Source organism: Canis lupus, chromosome 4, assembly GCF_011100685.1.
Source record: "Canis lupus familiaris isolate Mischka breed German Shepherd chromosome 4, alternate assembly UU_Cfam_GSD_1.0, whole genome shotgun sequence".
Classification (NCBI taxonomy): Eukaryota; Metazoa; Chordata; class Mammalia; order Carnivora; family Canidae; genus Canis; species Canis lupus.
The window spans coordinates 56,359,082-56,386,087 of record NC_049225.1 but is presented as its reverse complement, the minus strand read 5'-3'; the positions used below and the strand labels follow the sequence as shown (position 1 = coordinate 56,386,087).

At 45.6% G+C, this 27,006-nt stretch overlaps 1 long non-coding RNA gene across 1 annotated transcript; it reads left to right on the top strand.

The window, feature by feature from the left end:
* Window positions 1–20,174: 20,174 nt before the first annotated feature.
* Window positions 20,175–24,253, top strand: LOC119871523. Its single transcript, XR_005358383.1, has 3 exons — window positions 20,175–20,441; window positions 21,837–21,938; window positions 24,065–24,253. It is a non-coding gene; the product is annotated as an uncharacterized LOC119871523 (long non-coding RNA).
* Window positions 24,254–27,006: the final 2,753 nt, after the last annotated feature.

Genomic DNA, 27,006 nt, shown 5'->3' with positions numbered 1-27,006 from the left:
CTGGAAAGTGATGGAGTGGGGACCAGCACTGAGGTGGGCCTGGCTCTGTGCTTCACCTAACCCCGCTATCCCACAGAAATTTTAAGTGCCCTCTAAAGTGGCCACACCCACCAGCAGTGGTTGAGAGCACACATTTCCCCACACCCTCACTGATATTTGACATCATCAAACTTTGTTTTGGCATCTGTTGGATTAAAAATGGCATGGCATTGTTTTAATTTGCATTTTGTGGGGAGCTTCCTCAGAAAAAGGGATTCCTGAGTCTCAATCTCAGCCATTCTGAGTTGAGACTCAGACTGTGTGATTGACAACTTTCCTGGGTGACGTGAGGCGAGGTTTGGGAGTTGGTGGCCTGGGGACCAGCTATGTCCCTTCCAGCTTTATTGCTCTCCAATTTTGGGGCTCCTGCCTCCTCCCAGGTCCAAGACTTAACTTAGGCTCGGTGTCTGCATCTTTGCCACTTACAATGCTGTTTTCTGCATGAGGGAAGATTTTAAGACAGGAAGTCCTGTCAACCACAGCCATTTACAAGATTGGCTCTTGGAGCCGAAGCCATATTCCAGATATCACACTGAAGAAATCTACACCTCAGAAAGAAAAGATGAATATGTGCAAAGAATCTTTGTTTTCTGGGTACCATGCTGGGCTTGCTGGACGCTTCACTTCTATGAGGTCATTTAAATATCATAACTGCCCTGGGAAGCATATTCATCCCATTTTACACATGAGGGAAACTAAGTTCAGAGACTTAATACTTTCCCCCAAGGTCACACAGCTTCTAAGGGACCCCTAACCTGGGTCTGTCTGGCTCCAAAGCCTGGGCTCTTTACACTATCACTTGCCCACAAATTAGGGTTTCTTAGAAGAGAGAGCCCATCAGTGGCGGGTGCCTCAAAGGATTCTGCTCACTTTGGCTTCCACCCTTCCTGCCTGAACTACCATGTTCCTGACTCCTGGAACACTCTGGAAGGTGCACGTATTTCACAGAAAGGGGATTATTTTATAGTACTTAGCATGCAGTAGCTTATTTGATTCAATCCTGGAGAATTCATTCCTGAAAATATGGATGGCAGGATAGATGGACAGGGGAGAGAGAGGATGCCTCTGAGCATCCCTGCTGCTTCCATCTCCGAGGGCTAATGTGGAAGAAGAGAAGCATCAAAGTGACTTGTCTCACTGAATTACAATCAGTTTTCCAATTTCTTGAGCTTTTCTCTTAATTCTTGGAAATTTAAAAAGAACGGCATCTACCTAATAGCCAAATATCCACCATCAAAAAATGACCATTCAAAAACCATTTGTCAATTTTTTTTCAATTTCTTAAAAATAAAATAAGCAACATGTCATTCTTGTAGAGATGAAACCCTCTTGGTTTGCTGTTGCCATTCCAGATTTCATGCCCTCCCTGCTTCATCCCCCAGCAACCTCGCTCATAAATTTAGATATTTTCTGCCTTATCCATTTTATATTTATACCTATAAATATATGTTAAGTACATGTATCCTGGACAAATAAAAATTAAAAATTGAATTTATATAAATGGTACCATACTGTACCTATCATTTCATTCCCTGCTTTTCTTCTCTTTACGCTACACCACTGAAAGAGAGCTCTTTAAAAGTTGAGAGTCATGTCTTATTTAATCCTGGTGGCCTGGTGTTTTCTGAATGCTCAATAAATCAGGAAGGAAGAAAAAGAGAAGGGAGGGAGGGAAGGAAAGGAGGGAGGGAGAGAGGAAGGAGGGAGAAAGAGGGAGGAAGGAAGGGAGGAAGGGGAGAGGGAGGGAAGGCAGGGCAGGTGGGAAGAGGACCCAGGGTAGGGGGGAAGGAAGGAGAGAGGAAGGGTGGAAAGATCAGTCTTTCGAGTCAAAACTTCTTGTGTGGCTCCCAATTAGAAGTGAGAGTGATGACAAAGGCATTCTAAGTCATCCATACCATGATTTCCCTGACTGGGAGTTCACATCCCATTAGAGAGACAGCCCCTCTACCCTTTGATCTGCTCACCATCCTGCTCCCTGGGGAAGTCCCAGGCTTGGCTTTGAGAAGCTCCAAGTCACACAGCTGCCTAATGTGCTTAGCTCCAGTGCCGTCCAACTCTCACTGGTCATAAATCAACCAGCCAAGGCTGAAGCCTGCATTACTCTCTAGCTCTCAAAAACCCGCAAGGATTTGGGGAATTAGCTGCCAGTTCAAACACTTGTCTTCCCTCCTTTCTTTCTCCCACTCTGTCTTTGTCTCTGTCAACCCCAGAGCACCTTTTTCAGTGACTGTCTGCCTCGGTGTGTGTCTTTCTCTCTGAGTATCTCTCAGTCTCTGATTCAAAGTTATGTCTCTGTCTTCCTTTCTTCAGCCTCTCCATCTACCTTGCCGCCCTTCCCCTGCCCTCCCCTGAGTCCCACTGCAGCCATAGGTCCAGGATCCCCGCTAGGCCATAGATCTTCTCTTTACCACTATTCTCTCCCTCTCTCTTTTAAAAATGCTTTTTTATGGTGGCTTCTAGCACAAACAGCTGTCGGAGCTTCTTTGAGAAAACCTCTGGGAACAGATGCTCTGGCAGGCCTTCAGATTCTTTTTTACTCTGCAAGCTGAGATGGATTTGGAAAGAAAGTCATTCATTCATTAACCCATTTAAACAAATATTTATTGAGCTCCTACTGTATGCCAGTCACTGAGGTGGACACTGGAAACATGGCAGTAGATAAAATAGCCCTTGCGGAGTTTACAGTCTAATGGGGGAGGCAGATATAAATCTGATAGCCACTTAAATATATAATAACAAACAGTGATCAAGACTGTGAAAAAATGGTCTGCAGTGCTCTAAGAATAATAATAATAGTTAAGGTCTATTAAGTGTTTGTTAAATAAGGGGACCCGTTATAATCATTTCACATGCATTTTTCATTTCTTTTTAAAAAGATTTTATTTATTCATTCATGAGAGACACAGCGAGAGGCGGAGACAGGCAGAGGGAGAAGCAGGCTCCCTGTAGGGAGCCCGATGCAGACTCCATCCCAGAACTCCAGCATCACAACCTGAACCGAAGGCAGACCCTCAACCACTGAGCTACCCAGGTGCCCCTCACATTTTTCTTAACAAAAACTCCCACAATCCTATTTTACATACAATAATACAAAAAAACGGAGTGATTAGACAACTTGCTCACAGGCACAGAGCTTGTGAGCAGGAGGGCCAAGATTTAAACACAACATGTGGATTAGGGGAGCAAGAGGAGAAAAGCCTTCCAGGAGGCTCAGTTTTCTTCTGGTATGAATAGAATTTTCTTTCCAAAAATCGCATACAGAAGAGGTTGCAGAAACAGAACAAGAATCCAGGGACCTCCTGAATCCTAAACTAATCCAGTTCTAAAGTCGAATCCACCAGAATGTGAAGATTGACTGTTACCCAAACTATCAAGCCCCAGGAGATTTCCAGAAGAACAGAGGAGTTTGGGGGGGGGGGGGTGGTTTGCTGGGGATTAGACACTTCCCGCCAAGAAGGGCATGCAGGGGCTTGAAGGAAGGACCCTGTATGTTCTCCATTGCATATCCAGCCCTTCACACTCCCTGGCACACAATAGGCGCTTATAATAGTTATTTACTGAAAAATGAATGAATGGATAAGTTGAATTAAATGTAAGTGAATTAAGTGGAAAAGATAGAACAGATGGAAGCTCCACGTTTCCTCCAAGCTAGGGGTTTATGATCGCAATAACTTCCTTTCCTTCCACTCTCACTAACACCCGCCGGCAGTGCGAACACATTCTGGCAGGTATCTGGGTCAGTTTCTACCTTTTCTTTTCAATCTGCATATCCAAAATGTTTTCCTGCTGTTTCATAAAACCCCCTTTTTAATTTTTTTTTTCAGTTGTGCTGATTCAATTAAGAGCTGAGTTTGATCTATAAACCTTACCTCTTAAGTCCCTTTTGATAAAACAGTCCCCAGAGTACCCATCTCTTTGAAGCCCCTTTATGAGTTTTGGAGCTGAGTAAAATGCCGACCACTTTCAAGATAATTACGCTGGAGCAGACACATTGTTCCTGGAATCTGTTTCCCAATCTGAGTAAACAGAGCCTGGTTCTTTTTATGTTCTTGTAATACACACTGCCTCTTCTCTTTCATTTTTCTCTCTGTCTGCAGAGCTGCCTGCGGGTTATTTAATCTCTGGACCAGGGAAGAGGGAAGAACTTGTTTGGGAAAACATCATCCACAGGAAACTTGCCCTTGGCTGGAGGGCCAACTCTTGACTGATTCTGGCGCCTTCAATCGCTCTCCCTGTCCTACTAAGAGATCAGGGAAGCCAAGAACCACTCAGCAACCTTAGAAAAGACTGAAGAATCAAATGTCCCCACCAACTCAAGAGCCATTAGGCTGAAACAATCAATTAAAGCAATGCCCACTGTTGTATCTTTTTTTTTTTTATAGGTGCTGTGTTAGATAAGGACACACACGGGAATCAAGCCAGATGGGTTCCAGTCCCAACTCTACCATTTAAATTAACTACGCGACTTAAGCTCTAGCAGCATCAGTTTGTTCATCTGTGTAATGAGAATGATAATAGAATTTATCTCAAATGCCTATTATAAGAATAAATTTAGGGTGGCGCCTTGGTGGCTCAGTTGATCAAGCACCTGACCAGTGATTTGGGCTCAGGTCATGATCTCAGGGTCATAAGATAGAGTTCCAAGTCGGGCTCTGAGCTGAGCATGGAGCCTGCTGAAGATTCTCTCTCTCCCTCTTGTCCTGCCCCTCTCCAATCCTGCTTGTGCATGCTCATTCTCTCTCTCTCTCTCTAAAAAAGAAAGAAAGAAAGAAAGAAAGAAAGAAAGAAAGAAAGAAAGAAAGAAAGAAAGAAAGAAAGGAAGAAAGAATACATTTAGTTAATGACTTCAGAATAGTGTCTGACATTTAAATGTCTGATGATGTTGGTGATGATCTGTGACATACAAAGCACTTTCACATTCATGTTTGCATTTCATCATTTTCCTTGCTCTCCCAGCAGAGGACCTACACCAGAACCATACTCTTCTGACTCTCAGTCTCTGTGGATTTTTATTCTGAGCCATTCCAAAGGAGTTAAACGTATTCTCTGTGATTCCCAGGACAAGGAGGTAGAAGCTACAGGAAGACAGATTTGGACTCAAAATAGGGATATTTATTTTTAATGGTCAGAGGTATCAAAAAATGACTGTCTCAGAAAAGGAGTGTGTTTCCTGTCCCTGGCAGCATACATGCAGAGGCTGCCAGCCACCTGGAGAGGATGTAGTAAAGGGAATGGAGAAGTCAGACTTGGTGGCCTTCCAATTCTGAGAGTCTGAGTTTCTCGTATGAACAGGAAGTGTCTATTCCTGCCAGCCCTCCACCCTCATAAGCCTCATTATTTTTCCAGGAAATCCCATGAGGCTTGAGAGTTTTATTTGCAGATCCAGCCCCCACACTCCAGCCAATTTGACTAAAGAACCAGACTTTGGGGTGATTTAAGAGGCTGGATTCTAGTACTATTTCTGCATCCTACTAAGCAATCTGAGAAAAGAAGTTTCTGTAGTTTATGCCTGCCCCACACCAACTCTCTTTCTCTGGTATACTTCTCTTCCATTTGCATTTAGGGACCACTCTTCCCCTACTCTCTGTCCATATGGCTCTACCAAGATTGTCTCATCTCCATGTTCAGCCCATGACCCAAGTCAAACCAAGAGGTAGGTGTTCCAGTTCCCAGGCTACAGTAATTGGTTCAGGAACTGGCGTCTGATTCAAGTTGAACCAATCAGAATCCATCCCAAGACTTTTGCTACATTAGTTGAGAAAGACATGCTCTTTTCCACTGAGATTGCTAAACTGGTAACACACAAGCCTGGATTTTCTGGGGTCAACCACATGAGCAGAACCTGCCTTAATATGAAGTCAACACAGGGACACCTGGGTGGCTCAGTGGTTCAGCATCTGCATTCAGCTCAGGGCATAAGCCCAGGTCTGGGGATCAAGTCCCACACCATGCTCCCTCCGAGGAGCCTGCTTCTCCCTCTGCCTGTGTCTCTGCCTTTCTCTCTCTCTCTCTTTCTATCTCTCATGAAGAAATAAATAACATATTTTTTTTAAATGAAGTCAACACAGAGGAAAGCAAAACTAAGAAATGAGGAGAACAAAGCCTGATGACATCATTCAAATGCCTGGATCCAGCAGTACCTGAAGTTGGACCTGCAGCTACAGTTTGTCTGTCATACTAGCCAATAAATTCAGGTGATTTTTTACATTTTTGGTTATTGCATGTATGTATGTATTTCTCAGATATATTTGACTTGAATTGCTACCACTGTTACCAACAAACACCCATCACAATGTGCTGGAATTAGGACAGAAGACTTCCACAGAAGGTAAGCCTCAAGCCGCACTCTTCTCTGTAGCAAGGTATACTAATAAAGTCCTTGGTAGAGACTTTAATATGTAGCTCTATACAGAGGAAAAACCATTAGGGTCTTAACCAGATCTATCAATGCCTTAATTAGAGGGATAGTTAACCACCTCTTATATTCTAATATGCACATCTCTAGTCTTTACTACCATTTCCAGAGTTTGCCTCTTCCCCCTTTTTTAGTGAAGGCAATTATTCATCCACTAAATGTTAAAAGCACCTACTATGTGCTGAGTGTTATAACAAATTATGTTTGGAATACAAAGGTGTCTAAGATATTAAGAACCTTGCAGTAGAACCAGGAGGCAGCATGTGTAGTGAACTTTTATATAACCAATTCAAAGTGCCTGGTGTTTTACTGATTTTTTTTTTTACCATACCTATTGCTATGGTAACAAATTGCCACAAATTTAGTGATTTAAGGGACCCCTGGGTGGCTCAGCGGTTGAGCGTCTGCCGTTGGCTTAGGGTGTGATCCCGGAGTTACAGGATCGAGTCCCACATCGGGTTCCTTGCATGGAGCCTGCTTCTCCCTCTGCCTATGTCTCTGCCTCTCTCTCTCTCTCTCTCTCTCTCTCTCTCTCTCTCTGTCTCTCTCTGTCTCTGTCTCTTGTGAATAAATAAATAAAATCTTAAAAAAAAATTAGTGGTTTAAAACACACAATACAGGGGCGCCTGGTAGCAGTAGGTTAAGTATCTGACTCTTGGTTTTGGCTCATAGTCTTAGTCATGATCTCATGGGTTCTGAGATGGAGCCCCACATTGGGCTGTATGCTTAACGGGGAGTCTGTGAAGATTCTTTCCCTCTGCTCTTCTCCCCACACATTCGTGCACTCTCTCTCTCTCTCTCTCAAATAAATAAATAAAAATATTTTTTAAAAATTAAGAAACTAAAAAAATAAAACATACAATACAGTTCTAGGTGATGGAAACAAATGATAGGCTTCACCAAACTAAAATCAAGGTGTCAGCAGGGCTGTGTTCCTTCTGGGGGCTTTTTTTTTTTTAAGATTTTGCTTATTTATTCATGAAAGACACATGGAAAGAGAGAGAGGCAGAGACACAGGCAGAGGGAAGCAGGCTCCATGCAGGGAGCCTGACGTGGGACTCCATCCCGGGACTCCAGGATCATGCCTTGGGCTGAAGGCAGACACTAAACTGTTGAGACACCCAGGGATCCCTGGAGGCTTTAGAAGAGGATCTGTTTCCTTGCTCCTAGCTTCTAGAGACTGCCTGCATCCCTTAGCTCATGGCCCCTTCCCCTGTGTTCAAAATCAGCAGCACCTTGGCATCTTTAAATCTCTCTCTTGCACATGTGCACTGACTCTAACACTCCTGCCTCCCTCCTATGAGAACCCTTGTAATTATACTGAGCCCACCTAGATAATCCAGGATAATCTCCCCGTATCATCATCTTTGGGGGACCATTAATCTGCCTACCACAAATACAAAGAAGTAGGTATGATGATAATTGTGATGACCTTCATTTTACACAGAGAAAAACTAGGGCTTAGAGAGGTTAAAGTAACCCTCCTGATAACAAAGAAGAGCCAGAGTTTTAATTCATACATATTCAGGTGTTCTGATCCACTGTTATTATTCTTCAATGTTATCGTCCCTGTCGACCCAAATAATTATGGGTTTTCAAGTCACCCAGACCTGGGCAAGTCACTTAACTATCTTGTGCCTCACTTTTGCCATCTGCAAAATGGAATTAATAATTTTATGTTTATGAACATTTGTGGTTATGCATGTGGCACCCTCTAGTGCATAGTAAGTACTTAATATGTGGCCACAATTCCTAAAACTCTTATTCAAAGTATAAAGATGGCAGGGGCCTGGAGACAGATACAATGCCCTTGAAGGGGATGTGGGAGGTCCAGTCCAAGGAGGAAATGCTCAGCTTTGGCACAGAGGAGTTGGGTTTCCAAGGATGGGTGTGGAGCTCAGGGTGAGGTGGGGGCTTTCTGCTGGCTTTTAGAACACAGGTGGGGAGACACCTAGCCAGGTTCAGCCATCTGGGGGAGCAAGTCCAGGACCCAACAAAGCTGGGATATGGGGCGCCTGCCTCGTTGTGGATTGGTGGCGACGTGAGCAGATAAAAAACCTACTGTCTTCCCTACTTTCTCAGATCCTTAGCAACTGCCATGTCAACTCATCTCTTCAAAACAAATTCTTGGCCAGGCCCCACTCTGAGAGAATGTGCTTGGGGACCACACACCCTGGTCCCCCAGGACTTTGCTGCCAGGTGTGCCCTTCCCTTTGCCCCTTGCTGAGCTGATTTGCTGCAGGGGGTGGCTGACAGCAGAAGGACAGCAGGATTTATCACTGCCCTAACTTGTCCATTTGTCTTCTGCTCGGAGGGTCCTGCCAGGGGAGTTTCCAGGGACCGCACTGAAGCGGACCGGAGTTCTTGACAGAGACACATGGCGGTGATTACATGCGGCGTTAGGCACAGTTACTGCGAGGCGCGGCAGCTCCAAGTCCTCTCTTGAGCGCAGTCTCAAATTGACTCTACAGCCTCTTTTGCTTCCAACTCCTCTTATAAATTATGTGGGGGGGGGGGAGAAGGAGAAGTGGGGGGCACAGAAGGCCCAAGGCAGGGCTTCTCTTCTCCAGAGGCCGAGACGGTGGCTTCCTCTGGTGGCACAATAGAAAAGGGGCAGCCTAGAATGATCTTCTCTGTCACCAGACTTCTGTCCTAGGACAGGAGACCATTCATTCCTTTCTCAAGCATGAGACTCAGACCACGACGTCCCTGGGAAAGGGAGCATGGTGATGATGTTGGAAAGCTGACAGCAGTTCCCGAGATGAAGGGCAAAGGAAAAGAAGATGGAGCCACAGAGATCGTCCTGGCTGTGACCTGCACCTCCTAAGCTGAGGCTGGAGGTCTCTCCTGTCTCTGCCAGGGATTTATCTCGCATTTGTTTGCATACCTCCAAGGAACGACAGGGGGCTCACTACTTCATAAGGCAGCTTATTCCATTCTTGGGTAGTTTTGACTCTTAGAAACGTGCTTCAGGGGATCCCTGGGTGGCTCAGCGGTTTAGCGCCACCTTCAGCCCAGGGCGTGATCCTAGAGACCCGGGATGGATCCCACGTCAGGCTCCCTGCATGGAGCCTGCTTCTCCCTCCTCCTGTGTCTCTGCCTCTCTCTCTCTCTCTGTGTCTCTATGAATAAATAAATAAAAAATTTTTAAAAAAAGAAACGTGCTTCAGATGGAACAAGAATCAGCCTCCTGCTGTTCAGTCCACTTTCTCAACCACAGTGTTTCTCCAAGAGCTACCTCTTATGGGAGAATCTTCTGGGAAGCTCATTAAAATGCAGATACCTGGGCCCAGTCCCAAACTGGTGACTCAGAAGATCTGAGGCAGGTGCCTAGCATGCAGATGCCTAGCAATCTGCATTGGTAGGGGCACCTGATCTGCAACATGAGAGGTGTGGGTTCCTGAAATAAATTGGAATGCTCTTGAGCAAAGAGTGTCCAAAGGAACCTTGAGGACAGCCTCCTCCAACTTGTCAAACTCTGCCAAGGGGAGGGCTTGGGGATGAAGCCCCACCAGATAGGGCTGAACTAAGAAGGAAATCACAAATGACAGCTAGCGCTTACAAGGGACCACCGGTGCAGGCCCGGTCCAGAGGCCCAGCCATAACCCTCAGTATGCATCCCTTACACTGACCCCCACATCACAAACAAGAAAACTGAGGTTCAGAGGAGTAACTTGCCTGAGGAAATACATCTGGGAAGTGGCAGCGTGATGTTTGACTCCACACCCCTGACCACCAACCAACAGCTTGATGGGAACCCCAGATCTAAACCTCCTGAGGCCCTGGCCTCTTCCTTGATCTCAGTGAGCTGATGAAGTTGCTGTCATTTAGCTGTGGGCCAGTTTTCCCCCTGATGGCCCAGAAAGAGAGGGAGCCCTCCCAGCCCTTTGGAGGAGCACCGGCCAGGCCCCAGGGAGGCAGGGCCACCCGGGCCTTTTGGGTAATGATTCTGGTCCTAGGTAAGAGCACAGCCCCTCAGGGAGCAGCCTTGCTCACTGCTCACTCCTGCAGGCAGCCACATGCCAAACATCTGCAGGGCCTGAGCAAGAGTATCTCACATGTCTGAATACTTAGAAGTCACAAATTGAGGGAACAAACTGTAGGAAAAAAAAAAAAAAGCCAAACCACATGCTCTTACTATCTTAACAAATATTCTTTTATTTTGGCCTCGCCCACCAAGTTCAAATTTGAAAATTTGAAGGAGTGCCTGGCCTCCTTATAACATGGCAACATGTAGAAAGCTACCCCTCAGCTCCAGCTCCTGGCATGGCCCCTTTTCACCCCCACTTTGCCTCATGCCCCAGAAGCCTCAGATATACATGTGAACACCACAGAATTTCACACCCCAGTTCTGTCCACATGCCCAGCAAACAGCTGTACCTTGGCCCCCTCAGGCCAGGCAGATTCATTTGGGGCTCTGTTTTCATCCTTCCCGGTGCAGGCATGGCCCCTGTCCTACTATCTCAGCCTTCTCAGTTGGCTTGCAGCAGCAGCTAATCGTGAGGACTGACACGATAGAGAGCTGGGGGCTCTGCAGCTCCTTGGGCCATGTGCATTAGTATGCCACTCAGCCACCCCCGGGCCCGCAGTCCCTGCTCTCAGCCTGGCACCAGGCCTGGCAGAGGGGCCTGGGAGGCAGCCTCTCTCACAGCCAGTGAAGCATGGGGCAGGGCAATGAAGTCTTGCTCACTGCTCCAGGCTGCAAATGAGAGAGACAGGAAGACAGGGAAACTGGGAGATAAAGAAAGAGAATCTTATACTTGAGGCAAGAAGGAGGTCACCTAGATCATGAGATCATATCTGTTTCACCTCTCACCTGAAATTTGCCTATTAAATCTTATTATCTTTGGATTTTTAAAATAGTATGATGCATCTCACTTGGGGATGATATCAGCTGCAATCCTGCATGCCAGTGATTATCAAAGTACCATCTGGACCAGCTGTACCAGTTTCACCTGTGGTTAGACATGCAGATTCTTAGGCCCCAATCCAACCTACTGAACCAGAAGCTGTGGGGAGGACTGAGCCCTCAGTGTTTAACAAGCCCTCCTGATGATTCAGATGCTCACTAAAATCCAAGAATCACTGATGTGGAGTCATTGATGGTTTCTGAGCAGAGCAGCAATTCTATGAGAGCTGTGTTCATCAATATGTATTCATTTAACACATACTTATTGAGAGTCAAACACTGCGTTAGGCATTGGGGATTCGAGATAGAGTGTCTGCCCTCAAATTGCTCAGGGCCAAACTCAGGAGCAGGCAAGTAAACAGATTGCAACAGTAGGAGGTGACAAATGCTAACACAGGACAGGTGAGGGGCACTGAGCAGTGGAGGGGTATCAGGTAAGGCTTCCCAGAGGCAGCTCCACCTCCAGCAGAGCCTGGAGAAGCAGCCTTGTTGGATGCATAGCAGAGAGAACACAGTCAAGCGTTCTGATGATGGACTCTCTCCTTGACCAAAGTTTCCTGGGGCTTCCCTGAGCCCTCTTCCCAACTGGGCCTTGATCTTGACATCATCCTGCCTTTGGTCTGCCCAGCCCAGTCTTCTCAAAGAATTGAGAATTGAGATTGGATCATCCTTGATATCTGAGCAAATTCCCTGTCCCTTACCCTGAGATCAGTTTCACAAAATCCCTCTACCCTGAACACTTCCTCTTAATCTTCCATTCGTTGACCCCTTCACTGTGCTCATTGCCTGTCAGTTCCCAGCTGTCTTTGTGGTGCTGGGGAGTTGAGTCCTTTCTCTCTCCCTTAATGCAAAACTATTACAGTGGTCCCGAACTGTCTTCCTTACCAGTTTAACAAGCATCCAAATAGATTTTTTTCTTTAACACTGGATAAGCGAAGGGGCACCTGGGTGGCTCAATCAGTTAAGCATCTGCCTTCGGCTCAGATGATGATCTCAGGGTCCTGAGATGGGGCCCTACATCAGGCTTCCTGCTCGGTGGGGAGCCTGCTTCTCTCTCTCCCTCTGCTTGCTACTCCCCCTGCTTGTGCTCTCTCTCTATTAAATAAATAAATAAATAAATAAATAAATAAATAAATAAATAAATAAACAAAATCTTTAAAAAAAAAAACCAACAAACAAAACACTGGGTAAGGGGAGCTGTTGTGTACAGACTCAGAAGGAGAGAACATGGACTGGCTCATTCAGGCCCTCAGCTTGGCTCACATGTTAGATCAGAGTGTGAGCCAGCTGGCTGAGGCTCAACCAAAGAGGTGAGCCTAGAGAAGTGAACAGGACCTGTTGGGGCTCTCCAGGAGTTTGGGGTTTGTCTTGTAGGCAGTGGGATGGGGTGGAGTAGGGGTGGGGACATTTTAAGCAGAAGAATGATGTTCTAGAGGCTTTAATTCTAGAAAGATCTCCCTGGCAGGCTGCCTTACAGGGTACGGATTGGGGAGCTGAAGGCTGGAGCCCTGGGAGACCAGCAATATGGCTGTCCCCAGGGGAGAAGAAGGGGGGACAGAGCTGGAGAAAGGCAGGTGGCTGTAGGAAAAGAGACAGCTTTGAGAGTGGGTCACACATCAGATGGGGGAGAATCTTTAAACAAACACTTGCCCAGGCCCCCATCAGAGCCCCTGAATCAGAAACTCAAGCATCTGTATATTTTAAAAAGCTGCCCTAGTCAGTCAGCTGGAGCCAGGGGCTGAGGACCACTGAATAGGAGGTAAAGAGACCTGGTCTGCTGACAGATTGTTGGGGGAGGACAAGAGTTAAGGAAAGGAAAGAATGTGTGTGTGGAGAGCGTGTCCCCCAGGAGTCTGTGAGTCATCTGAGATGCCAGTCACTGCATTTCAGAAGATGAATCATGAGTCTGGACTGGGGTGGTCAGGGTCTGAAAGCTTCATCCTCTTCTTTTTAGGCACAAAGATAATGGGTTTTGAGAGGACAAAAGCTCACATTAATGAACCATTTTGGTTAAAGCATTGAATTCAGACTCATTCGCTCACCTCTTCACCCATTGAGGAAGTGGTCACAGAGCACCTTTTATGTGCCAGGTGCTGTGCTAGATGCGGGTATACAGCAGTGAGCAAAAGCCAAGACGTTCCCAATCCAGAGGGTGAGACTTGATACAAGCAACACCTAATAAATGTAAACTCACCATTGTGCTAAGTGTCATCAGGGGAAAACAGGACATAAAGGACATATCAGAGGGGATCTGACCCAGCATGGGAGGTCTGGAATTCCTTTAAAGACAGTGTCATCTGACCAGAAGTACAAGGGTAATGAAGAATTGGCTAGGCTGCACGTGAGGAGGATGCTGTACGTGACAGAGTAGCATGAACAAAGACCCTTTGCGCATGACCTCTATCCTCACATTACGGGGCTCTTCACAATATGCAGACCCAGGTTCTCCAGTCTGTGTGAGAAACCTCCTCAGGGAGTTGCCCCTGACACCCCTTTTCAGAAAGCGACCTGTGGAGTTGGTGCTAGCAGAACCCCCTTGCCTCCCCTACCCTGTTTCCCACAATGGCTTGATGGCCAGGGGCCTGGGTGGCATTCCCTGGTGGCTCCCCTTAGGTTGGCAGGACAGGCTCAGGTGTGTGAGCCCAGACAACCTTGCAGCCAGGTCATCTGCTGTCTCCGCTGGGGGAAGTGCTTCCTGACAGCTGCTCAGCAGTGATTCTCCTTCAATTTCCATTTTATAGCTCCTTGTTCCCTCCTCAGCGGGAGGCTGTGTCTCCAAAGGAGTCAGTCTGACATTGCAGACTGCAATTACCATGCCCTTCGCCTGGCTGAGATTTCTTGGTCATCTCCCACCTTTGATGCTATTAAGTTTCTCTGCATTGATTCTATTACCCAGATATTTATCCAGCAGCTGGTGGGTGCCCATCACGGAGCTGGGTGTTATGGTGGATGGGGATGCATAAGAACATTTGGGATGGCCTTGCCATCACCCACTCACAGGTGATCCCTCACAACCAATTAACAAATGTTTGTAGAGTACAAGCAAGGAATTGAGGTTTGTATTATTTAAAGCCCCAAAGGTACTCATAACAGAACTAAATATTGCAATGTATCTATCTAAAATTGGAAGGCAGAAAGCAGGAGGATTAAGTGAGCTAAATCCTCATCAATCATACCAAGAAGTCAATGGATAATGTCCAGAGTTGATAAATCAAGGAGCACAGCAATAAGACTTTGAAGGGAACCCTCAGAGTATGGCAATTAAGAGTATTTAGGCATCGGGGCACCTGGGTGGCTCGATGGTTGAGCATCTACCTTTGGCTCAGCGCTTGATCCTGGGGTCCCCAACATCTTTCCTCTATCACTATCTCTCAGTCCACTGTGCCATCCAGCCCCCAGAGTAAGCCCAATGGGGATGAGAAGTGAGACAGGGTAAGTGTATAAAAGCACTGACAATTCAGCATTAACATTGGAATTGTTTTTTTTAGCATTTACTTTGCTCAGTAAATAGATCACACTACCCTGCAGTTGATTAAACTGTGACTAATCCGCATAGAGCAGAGTGACAAATTGGTTTCTATTTCTTCTGAGCAGCGAAAAAGAGGGCTGATGCCACAGTAGAAAGATTCAGTTATTCATTCATTCCGTTATTCATCAAATACAAATTGTGGGCCAGCCCCTGATCCGGGCCCTGGGGTTTTAAAGATGACTAACAAGCATTTAAACAGACAAGTATGCAAAACCTTGCTAGAACACTAGAAGTGTTTTATTGGAGGAACATACAGGCTGCCATGAGAGCCCAGAGGAGGGATTATAATTCTGCCGAGGGGTATATAGGAGAGGTCACAGAGGAGGGGATACTCACGTAGATCCTGAAGTATGTGTAGGAGTTTGCGAAGAAAATGGAGGGATATGGGAAAGAATTTCAGAATGTGACTGTATTTAGAGGGAGGGCCTTTAAGGAGGTAATTAAGTTAAAATGAGGCCCTTGGGGGTGCGCCCTTATCCAATCTGACTGGTGCCCTCATAAGAAGAAAAAATTTGGACACAGAGACACATCAGGAATGCACTCACAGAGGAAAGACCATATGGGAACACAGCAAGAAGGTGGCCACCTACAAGCCAAGGAGGGAGGCCTCACAAGAAGCCAAATCTACCGACACCTGATCTTGGACTTATAGCTTTCGGAACTGTGAGAAAATAATTTTCTTTATTCAGACTTACCTAATCTGTGGTATTTGGTTATGGCAGTCCTAATAAACTGATACAGACACCAAGCCGTGATGAGAGCAGCTAAAAATGGATGACAATCAAGATAATAAGAAAGGGAACAGGAGGGGTAGGGGAAACCGAAGATGAAAATGGAGCAGGAAAGAGGAGGAGTTTGAATGTAGTAGAAACAGATACTCAAGCCAGAAAAGTTCAGTCAGCCTCCAGTTTTCTTTTCTTTTTTTTTTTTTTTAAAGATTTTATTTATTTATTCATGAGAGACACAGAGAGAGAGGCAGAGAAATAGGCAGAGGGAGAAGCAGGCTCCTTGAGGGGAGCCTGATGCAGAACTCCACCCCTAGACTCCCGGATCACGACCTGAGCCAAGGCAGACGCTCAACCACTGAACCACCCAGGGGTCCCAGCCTCCAGTTTTTTATTGTCATTACCCAGTTTGTTAGTATGTTTAAAAATTTTATTTTTAGTAATGTGATGTGTGCATATAGTCATAAAATTAAATAATTCAGAGAACTAATAATAAAAAGCAACTGCCCCTGCCCAACCATGTCCTATTCCTCAAGACCAACATTTTTAAACTGCTTCCTTTATTAGCTTTGGCTAAAACAGAGGCTGGTCAGGTGCCAAGCCCTATGCTAAACCTTTTCTGTGCATTGTTTCTATAAGTGCTCACCACAACCCCATGAGGTAGCTGCTATTATTATGCCCATTGTACAGATGGGGAAACGAAGGCATAGAGAAAATATGTGATCTGTCCTGCACTACACAGTGGATAAGCAACTGAAATGGGATTTCAACTCAGCTCTGACTCCAGACACCTAAATACTCTTCTCTTTTTTTTTAAAAGATTTTATTTATTTATTCATGAGAGACAGAGAGAGAGGCAGAGACATAGGCAGAGGGAAAAGCGGCTCCCTGTGGGGAGCCCGATGCAGGACTTGATCCCGGGACTTCAGGATCACTCCCTGAGCCAAAGGCTGAGACACCCAGGCATCCTGCAAGAAAGAATTCTTGAGACGTCTTTGGTGCAAAAAAGGTAAAGCATGGGGACAGGACCGTGGACAGAAAGAGCTGCACTGGGGTCATGAGGAGTGGCCCATTATGTACTTTCAAGTTGGGAGGGGGTTAGGGATAACCTATTATAAGTCCCTAAGGAAATTTGGAATCAAGGTTTCCAGGACCTTGAGGGGGCCAGCTGGTCATTTATTACCGTCTAATAAAACCTGAGTCATGGGACACTTCAGATGTATATTGGTGGGTTATACACTTCTGGGATGACTGCCAACATATATCTTGGGGGTTAGAGGTAAAGGAAGTTTCCGAAGGAATTTTGATATGTTAAAGTAGACTTACAGGATCCTGAGGTCGGGCTAAGATTGCCTTTTGCCCTTAGCAAAGTATTAACATCAGTGCAGCTTTGTTAAGATAAGCTTTGTTTGTTTGTCAGGTTTCAAGGACTTGTCAGTGGGCTGTAGGTAGTAAGGAAATTTAATTTTTCTTCTGTCTTTATTTCCCACATCAATAGGAGACCTAGGTTCTAGTCCTCACTCACTTTCCTCTATGAATTTGTGAGGTCTCCTCATCTCCATAATGAAGGGGCTGGACCAGATCAGGAGTTGAAACTTCCAAGGGCCACAGGTGCCATAGTGCTGACTTGGTCTCAGTAACCCCTCAGTCCCAGCTTGTTATTGCTATGCAGGAAACCAGGTCCAGTGTTTTCCAGATCTTGCCATTTTGAAGAGAAGCTGGGAGTGCAGATTTTTATATAAAATGTAAAAAAATATTGTGTGGCCCTGGGATGTGAAGAGTCAGGCACTCTCATACATTGTTGGTAGGAGTGCAAAAGGATTCAACCCTTGTGAAAGGGAACTAGGCAACATCTTTTGATCCAGCCAATCCTACGTCTAAGAATTACCCTCAAGATTCACCTGCCTGCTAACAAACAAGACAGACACCAGGTTATTCATTAAGGCATTACTTTACTAGCCTCAAATGCAAACAACTCCAAAGGTCCACCTATTAGGAGACAGTTTGAACCCTGGTTTATTCACACCATGCAGTACTTTGCAAGTGGAAAACAGAACGGGACAATCTCCATGTATTTAAATGGAGTGATCTCCAGGATCATTTACATGATAAAAGCAAAGTGCAACACAGTGAATAGAAAAACGCTCTTCAAACTTGAGTCCCACAGCTGAAAGAAGGCATTTGCAAAATGCACTGCATTGCTTTCTCTCCTAGCTCTCTCTGCAGCTGGAGGTATGGGTCAGCTGAGTGTGTGTGTGTGTGTGTGTGTGTGTGTGTTTGAGCCTTTGTTGTGTTGTGCATTCTGGTCTCCCACAGTAAGTGGCAGACTTCCTACAGGGACAAGCACTGCCCAGAGGGCCCTTGGCAAACCCAGCGTCCCATTAGATCAGCCTAAGGGAGTCACACTGATGTAAATTGGCAGAAGGAATCTTGGAATTTCTTGGACTTGGATTTCAGTAGCATTAGGTTCTAATACCAGATCTGCATCTGACAGCCATGAGGACCTTTCTCCTTCCTCCCAACTAATACAATTGTTATTTGTGTGTTCATGCTTATAATGCCTGTTCTGCCATTAGACCGTGAACGCTGTGAGACTGTGGATCTGTTTGCCTTCCATGGAATCTCTAGCACTTGCCATAGTGCCTGGTATGTGGTAGGTTCTTAATATCTGTAGGATGAATGACTAAAATGAATAAATGGGTGATACACAGAAAGAACCTAGGAGAATGCATAGACATGGTTAAGTGTTCTGTTATAGGCAGGAGCAGTTCACTTAATGTTAAGATGAAAGTGATTACAAGGTGTATGACTTTAGACAAATTAATGAAATTCCTGAGGCTCAGTTTCCTCATCTGTATCATGGACACAATGGCCTACTTCTAGGTGTCATCATGAGCATTGATAAGATAACATAACATATATCAGTCACTTAGTGTATGGCTTGGCACATAAAATATAAGTGGTGGCTATGAACAGAGAAACGGCATAAAATAAATAAACAGAAGAATCAAGCAAACCCTTGTTTGATATGAAGAGTGAAGAGTGTCGCACAAAGAGGCTGTCTTCCTCCTTCCACTGTCTTCTAATTTAGGGCATCCATCCATTCTTCAACAAGTGCTGGTTGAGCAGATACTACATGCTGAGTACCATGCCAACTGTTAAGTACAATAGTAAGAAGTGGGCAATTAATGACTATGAGTTTCTTTTGGGGGTGATGACAATGTTCTAAAATTGTGGTGGTGGTTGCACACAACCCTATGAAGATTCTACAAACCACTGAAATTTAAGTGGGTGAGTAAATTGTAGGACACGTGAATTATATCTCAATAAAGTTGCCATTAAAAAAAGAAGGAAGAAATGAACAATAGACCTGAGTCTACTGCTTCCTACCTGTGCGACTTTGGGCAAGTCACATTATCTCTCTGCTTTGGTCTCCTCTTCTGGAAAATAGGAATAATGACAGAACCTACCTCATAGGGTTTTGGTGTGGATTGAAAGAAATAATGTTTAGGGGCACCTGGGTGACTCAGTTGGATAAGCAGCAGATTCTTGACTTTGAGTCAGGTCAGGATCTCAGGGTCCCGATTGAGCCCTGCATCCAGTTCCTCGTTCAGAAGGAAGTCTGCTTTGGGATTCTCCCCCTCTCTCTGCCCTTACCCCCGTTTGCTCACTGTCTCTCTCTCTTGCTCTTTTTAAAAATAAATAAATAAATCTTGGACAACAAAAGGAAATAATGTTTGTAAGTGGTAGCTTAGAGTTTGGTATGTAATAAGAGCTCCATAAATGGAGGTACTTGGGTGGCTCAGTGGTTGAACGTCTGCCTTTGGCTCAGGTCATGATCCCGGGGTCCTGGGATCGAGTCCCACATCCGGCTCCCTGCAGAGAGCCTGCTTCTTCTTCTGCCTATGTCTCTGCCTCTCTCTGTGTGTCTCTCATGAATAAATAAATAAAATCTTAAGAAAAAAGAGCTCCATAAATGTTAGCTGACATCATCATCACCAGCTTTATGAATATGTAAATACTAAAGCAGAAATTACACAAGTAGTAGGGGAAAAGAGGAAGGGGCTCTTAGAGCCACTGGGTGGGAAGAGGAAGGAGTCAGTGAGTGAGGGAGGAGGAGCTGACATCTAAGCTAAGTAAGAAGTCACCTACAAAAGGCTGTGCAGGGTAGTCCTGGAAGGGGATCAGCATGAGCAAGGGCATGGCGGTGAGAGGCAACACAGTTAAGTAAGGTGAAGGGAGTTGGAGAAGACAACCAGAGACCACTCGCGGGAACCGGCATGGCAAGTTTGCACAGCAGAATAATCCCTGCGGTGGGGAGGGTGCCCTTTAAGGGAAGCAGGACCCAAGTGACAGTGGAGTCAGCAGACTCTTGCAACAATGCACAGGAGAAATGATAAAGGCTTTAACCTGGACTTTGAGATGAGAGTGCCAAGGCCAGGGAAAGGAAATACGGCAGGAAACCCCGCCTAAAGAGAGGAAGCCCCAGGGCGGGGATCCAAGCAGGATCCTTCCCAGAAACCAACTGGAGCTAGAAAACCAGGAGCCAAGGTTTTTCTCTTGCATCGTTTTCTCTCTCAGCACCTCTGTGTCTCACACTTCTGCTCCACTGTCTTCTTTCCATGGAGGCACTTCCTGTGTTATTCTGGGGTTTCACCTTTCCTATACCTTCTGCTTGCCTGTGGCCCAGGAATCATCTCCACCCTGATGTTACCTGAATTTGCACTTTGAGGGAGCACCAGCAGCTGCCTTTTCCCCTCTGTGGCACTTGACTCCAATTTCTGAGACAGGATCGGAGTAACTCGGCTCATCCTTTCGATCCAGGTCAGGCAAATCCTAGACCAAGGGTCAGCCCCTAAATGAGGACAGGAGCTGGTTAGCCAGGCAGGGAACTTGGCCTTTTGAGATAGCAGGGTCCTGATCAGGGATTCTTCTTGCAGGCACCTGAAGTATGTCTCATATAGTAGGCCTGGAGGGGAAGGGATACATTTAAAATTTATTAGGTAATAAAATCAGCATTATTAGGTAATTGTTTGAATGTGGGAGGTGAGCTGGAGTGGCGGTGAGGATGACGTCAGGGGCTGGCTTGGGTCACTGGGTGATCTCTGGGCTCCACTCTCCTCTATGCTGGTGCTGCTCTCAGCTTCTCAGGAAGCTTCTCCACTCTATTCAGTCAGGGTCTCTGGCTCTGTCACACTGGGGAACATGAGGAGAGTTTACTAAGAGGATAGTGGGACAGAAGAACCACAAGGGAGAGTGCAGTATGCCGGGGCAGGAAACTGTGGTGTGCTGTCCAGCGGGAGGGGAGATGCAGTTACCCGAGTGCAGAGGGAGGCCCGCCTGGCCTGAGCTGTGTGGCCTTTGGCGCCAACACATCCAGCCCTTCCAGGAAGGAAGCTGGGCGAGGACTCCCTGATTTGGTTCTTCTCTGTCCCTCTGAAATCCTGGTCAAGATCTAACCCCAACAGGAAACCAGCAAGCAAGGAAGCCCACTGATGTATTGTACATACCCGCTCTGGGACGGGCGGGGTTGGGGTGGGGGGAGCCCGACAGGAGCAAAGGTTAAGATGTTCAGTACGTTCAGTACGTTCAGTACGTTCATTCCTCATGGTGGGGCCTATAGCCAGATCTCTCAGCAATCCAAGCTGGAAGTGGCCACTACTTCCTGATAGCCTCTATCAGGCAGAACGAAAATGCCATGGTTCTAATTTGTCTTAGACAAATCGGGGATCCATCCTCTGACCAATTATAGGGGAAAGGGACCAATTATAGGGGAAAGGGATAGCAGCTCTGATTGGCTAAGCCGGAAGCTGAGGCTGGGGTCAGCTCTGCTCTAAGCCCCCAGCTGACCTGGAGGAAGGTAAATTCCCAAGGAAAATCAGTGCTGTTAGTCAACCAGGTAAAAAGAACAAGATGTCCACTACTGCCCATAACGAGGCTTTTTGAGGACTTTTGGGTGGGGGTGTTTTGTTCCTGCTGGACAGATTGAGGGTAAGACACACCAGAGAGCACTGGTGAATGGGTGAGCCCAGCTCTAAGGGATGGAGCTGCCCCCTCTCCAGGGCTCAGTTCCCAGCAGGGATGTGTCTTAATATTCTGTGGTTCCAGCACTCACCAGAAAGTTGTTAACCAACAAATTAAGCCTTCTCATCAACAGTGCAGACCCCTTATAGCCAGTGGAGACCACCAAGGATTGTTTTCTGAATTCTCTCCTTGCAGTTAGACCCAGACAAGACCTCTCTGGACCCACTGAAGTTTGCTGGAAGGTGCCACCTAGTGGAACATCAGATGACCTGCCGTTTAGAGGAAAAGAAGCCTTGGGTGGGTTTTAGAACCTTGAAAACCATTGAGCGATAGATGGTTCTCTCACCCTGGACTGCAGATTGCAATCACCTGGGGATGGGAGTCCTACCACCAGAGGTTCTGACTTAATTTGTGTGGAGTGCGGGGCAGGTATCCGGAGTTTTAAAAGGTTCCATGGTGAATCTGTGCACCACCAGGGTTGACAGTGTTGGATCATAGAGTATCCAGCCCTTTATTTGACAGAGGTGTCCACAGATGTGAGCCACTTCTCCAAGAGTCTAAGACTCCTAAAAAGCCCCTTTCTCCTGCACCCCACCTCTCCATTTGTGTTTTTGTACAACTTTTTCCCTTTACACAAAAATGAAAAATAATTAAACAGGAAGCACTCACATTCCCCAAACTCTGATATTTATTTTAGTGGCAGTGCCAGGAGGAGGATTGCTCCCTACACACCTGATATTTGCATCTGGCACCCCGACTAATACTCTGTTTGAGATGTACCCAACTAACGACGTAGTATATTTACTTTTGGAGATTTATGGCATTCTCTGTTTGCTCTTTCAAAACATATCCTATTTGAAGCACCTTCCACATCTGCTGCCTTGATTCAGCAGCATTTCTTTATAGTTGGCAGGACTGGTTTAATTGGCATCTCATTGTGAAAATGACAAAGTAGACTCCAAGAGAGAGACAGACAATTTTCTGTCTAGAGGTCATCTCAAATGGGCATCCTGCAAACACTTTCTTTTTATTCAAACTAGAGCTGAAATGCCACTAAATGCACACTCTGGACTGAACCACCTGAGTGGTGTTCCATGTCTGGCTCCCATTTCCCACCATACCTTGCAAGACTGATCCCCAAATTTTAGAATTTAAAAAGACCTCAAAGAGCATCTCGTTTGACTGCTTTATTTGATGCAACCATATTCTATATTTCTCCAGACCTCTCTAATTCCTGCTATCACATATACTCATGGAACCATACATAATAAACCTGATGTTTAGAGAATTTGAGCAGCTTGTCTGAGCCACACAGGAAGTTAAGAGCACAGTCTGGACTACTGATCCAGGCTGAGAGCCAGCTAGAGAAATTTCAGCTCCAGGACTTTTGTTCTCTTCCTCTATATTAGAAGTCTGAGCCTTGTTAAATGACCAACCTGGTACAGATAGCAATTTGGGTCACTGACACCAGTGTTAATGAGTTTCCTAAGTGCAGGTTATAAAGAGCTGAGTGCTTGATTGATTACATGATTCGTTCATTCATTTCCCAAGTGTTTGCTGAGAACCTATTTTGGGCCAGGTACTGTACTAAACAGTGAGGGTATCTTGGGGAGCAAAACAAACAAACAACATGATCTCTGTCCTCCTGGGGCTTCCAGTCCAGCGGGGGAGGCAGATATCTAGCAATCATCTAGGAGCCTTAAACATTATGACTGTTAAGGAAAGGCATTTGCTAAGAGGTCATGCATCTGGAGGCTTAGTCTGTTAAGAAAGCAGGCAGGCTTCTTTGAAAATGTATGATGATGGGATCCCTGGGTGGCGCAGCGGTTTAGTGCCTGCCTTTGGCCCAGGGCGTGATCCTCGAGACCCTGGATCGAATCCCACATCGGGCTCCAGGTGCATGGAGCCTGCTTCTCCCTCTGCCTATGTCTCTGCCTCTCTCTCTCTGTGACTATCATAAATAAATAAAAATTAAAAAAAATCTTTAAAAAAAAAATGAAAATGTATGATGATCTCAATGATCTCCAAGGAGAGAAGGAGGAAGGCTTTAGGTCTGCAGCAGGCAAAGAATTACAACACCCAGAGTTTCTTCTGTTTTGCTTAGGGTCAGGCAGACTTTTGTCTTACCAGCATGGAAAGTATATTGTTAAAGAGTCATGATTATCCCCATTTCACAGATGAGGAAATTGAGGCTCAGAACAGAAGTGACTTGGCCAAGGTTAGAGTGTCTGAGATAGACTGAGTTGCAGACCAACACCCCCTGGCTTGCCACTGTGTTCCATTTTCATACCCCCTCAGCTCAGTCCTAGGCCAGGCCAGCCTGAGGGTATATAGCCCCAGACAAATGGGGTCAGCAACAAAGGACCCTATGAAAGCCAAGGTGAAGACATTTAGTAAAAAAAAGGTTTTCATATCTTCCTCAGGAATGACAAGGGCCTGGCCCATGACTTCTCTTCTGATTGACCCTTCTTGCTGAAGTACGTCTCAGGGGATCCCAAAAGATCTGCCTGTTACTGATAACAGGATGGAACGCTGAAAAGTAAGCAAGAGAATAAGCAGCTCATTGAAAAAAAAAGAAGAAAGAAAGAAGAAAAGGAAGCAAAGATGGGAAGATGGGGGAAGAGAGGAGATATCATTCATCAAATGTTGGTATTAAATCCTTTCTTTGTGTCAGGCATGTATGTTGCAAGATTTGGGGATAGAGCAGTGAAGGAACAGCCAAGGTCTCTGCTCCATGCAGCTGACATGTTATCTGGAAGAGCTCAATAACAAACAAGTGAATAAGCAAATAAATAAGATTAAAAATAGGAGAGATATGCACTATGAAGAAAACATAGCAAGATGTAAAGTATGGCAACGGCACTTCAGGTGGGCGGACAGGGAGGCTCTCTGTGAGGAGGTGACATTTAAACTAAGATCTGAAGGATGAGAGGGAGGAATAGTGAGGGAAGACCAGGGCCCCAGTGTTCCTGGCAGAGATAAGAGCTAAGCAAAGGCCCTGGGGCTGGATTGGGCAGAGTGGTGTCAGAACCTGGAAGAAAGTGGGAGCGGCTAGTTTGGAGTGAGTGATGGGAGAGTAATAGGAGAAGAGATTGGAGAGGCCCAGGCCACGGGGAAGATTCCAGCCATGCAGCTGAAATCCTGTTCATCTCTCCTCAGTGAGGCTGGACTTTTATTTCAGCAAAAGTTACTAGTTTTATCACATCGGTGTCTGCACTAAGCCCTTTATGCACATCATCTCATTTAATGCCCACAATAGTCCTAGGTCAGTCTGAAAGTAACATATCTTGCTCAATTTCAGTCAGTGACCAGAACAATTTTCCCAGAAAAACAGCCAGAACTAATAGGCTGCCTACTTGTCTTAAATGGTATGGTCTCAGTGAGTGGGATAAAGCCTCAGGAGATCCCCCCAGCATCCCCACACTGTAGAAGGTGATCAAAGAGCCTTGGGATTAAAGCTGGGTTCATGGGTTAGAGTTTCCATTGAAGGCTGACCGAGCTGGTGTGCAGCTTTGATCAACAAGTCACTTGGTAAGACACAAGAAAAAGCTCAAATCCAATTTTGTGCAGACTCCTCTAGGGAGCTGGAAGAAGGGGTGGGGAGAAGAGAGACACTGAAGATTTTCCAGTACATGACCTCAGCTGCTATACTTCAGTCATCCTGTTATTATTGAGCACCTATTGTGTTCCAGGCCTGAGAGGGGCCACAGCTTAGCTCTGCGTGGTCTGAGCTGGAGTATGAGCTGAAAATCCAATGTGCCCTGGCTCAGCTCCTGCTGCTTTGGCTCAGGGAGAGGGGATACCTTTCTGCAATTTCCTCTGCTTGTAAGGAGCACCAGTTTTCTGATTTCCAAAAAAAGAGAAGTATATGCTAGAAGCAGAACATACTGTAAAGGATCCTTGTTCTAAAGAAATATAGAGCAAATGGAGATGGGGTGCTCTTTGATATTTGAGATCAGCTGGTCAGGGAGGCTCCCTCCAAGGCAGAACATTTGGTCTGGTTCCTGAGAGATGGGAGGGAGAGAATCAAGCAGAGGTTTAGAGGAAAAGATTGCTAGACATTGGAACAGCAAATGTGCAAAGGCCCTGAGGCCATCATCAACTTGGTGCACTTGAGGAATACAGCAAGAAGACCAGTGTAACTAGAAGGGAAGGAGAGAGAACAAAGTCTAGAAATCAGGTCAGATCATGTAGGGCCTCATGAGCTATGGTAAGGATTCTCACAGATTATTGTAACATATAAGGAAGTCCCAGGCAAGTTCCCAGGAGCAGAGTGAGCCTCCTCTTTGTAAAAGGATTGCTCCAGCTACTGTTTCTAGCATTGTGCTTCTGCTGTAAAGGCACATAAAAGAATTTTGCAACATTATCTTCACCTCCAGGAACTTCCACTTTTGTCAGAGATAGATGGAAATTCAATTATATAAATACTGTGTTATCAACCACAGTATAAAAAGGATAGGGGTCTTTATAGCAGCATGAATAACGATAGCCAAAAGACGGCAATAATCCAAATGTCCAGGCATGGATGAATGGATAGACAAAGTGTGATGTATACATACAATGGAATATTACTAAATCTTCAAAAGGATTGAAATTCTGAAACATGCTGTAACATGGATGGGCCTTGAAAACATTATGCTAAGTGAAATAAGCCAAACGCAAAAGGACAGATATTGGATGATTCTACTTACATGAAGTACATAGTTAAACAACTGGAATGTATGTAATGCCGCTGAATGGTTAAAATTGTAAGTTTTATGTTATGTACATTTGCCACTGAAATAATTTAAAAAACACAGTTCTCAAGGCATAGAGCTAAGATCTAGAGGTAAAAAAGTGAGCCTTCTGGGTAAAGGCAACAGCAAGTGCAAAGGCCCAGAGGCAGGAAACAAGCTCGACAGCAAGAAGGCAAATGGGCTGGGGGATAATGAAAGAAAAGGTGACGGTTATTCATATATGGCCTTGTGAGATCTTACAGTTTCTTACAGAAATCCAGGAGATGGGAAACGACTGGAGGGATCTGAACAGAGGGGTGATGCTATCCACCCTTTGTTAAAACAGGATGATCATTCTGATAGCAGCTTTCTTTAATGAGTCGCATTTGCAAATACGGGTAAGAAAAGCACTTACTTCACAGGGTAGCTAACTGTGAGCATTAAAAGAGGTAGCGTGTGTCAAGGGTTTAACATGGTGCCTGGCACAGAGTTAAGCCTTCAATAAAAGGTCAGCATTACTGTAGCAGAAATTCAAAGAAAGAGCAGCCCTCTGAGGAGTTTTGGAGGCGTTCCTGGAGGAGGTAGCAGTTCAGCTAGACATGGAAGGATAACAAAGACTTCTATCAACACAGATGTGGAAGAGGAGAGGG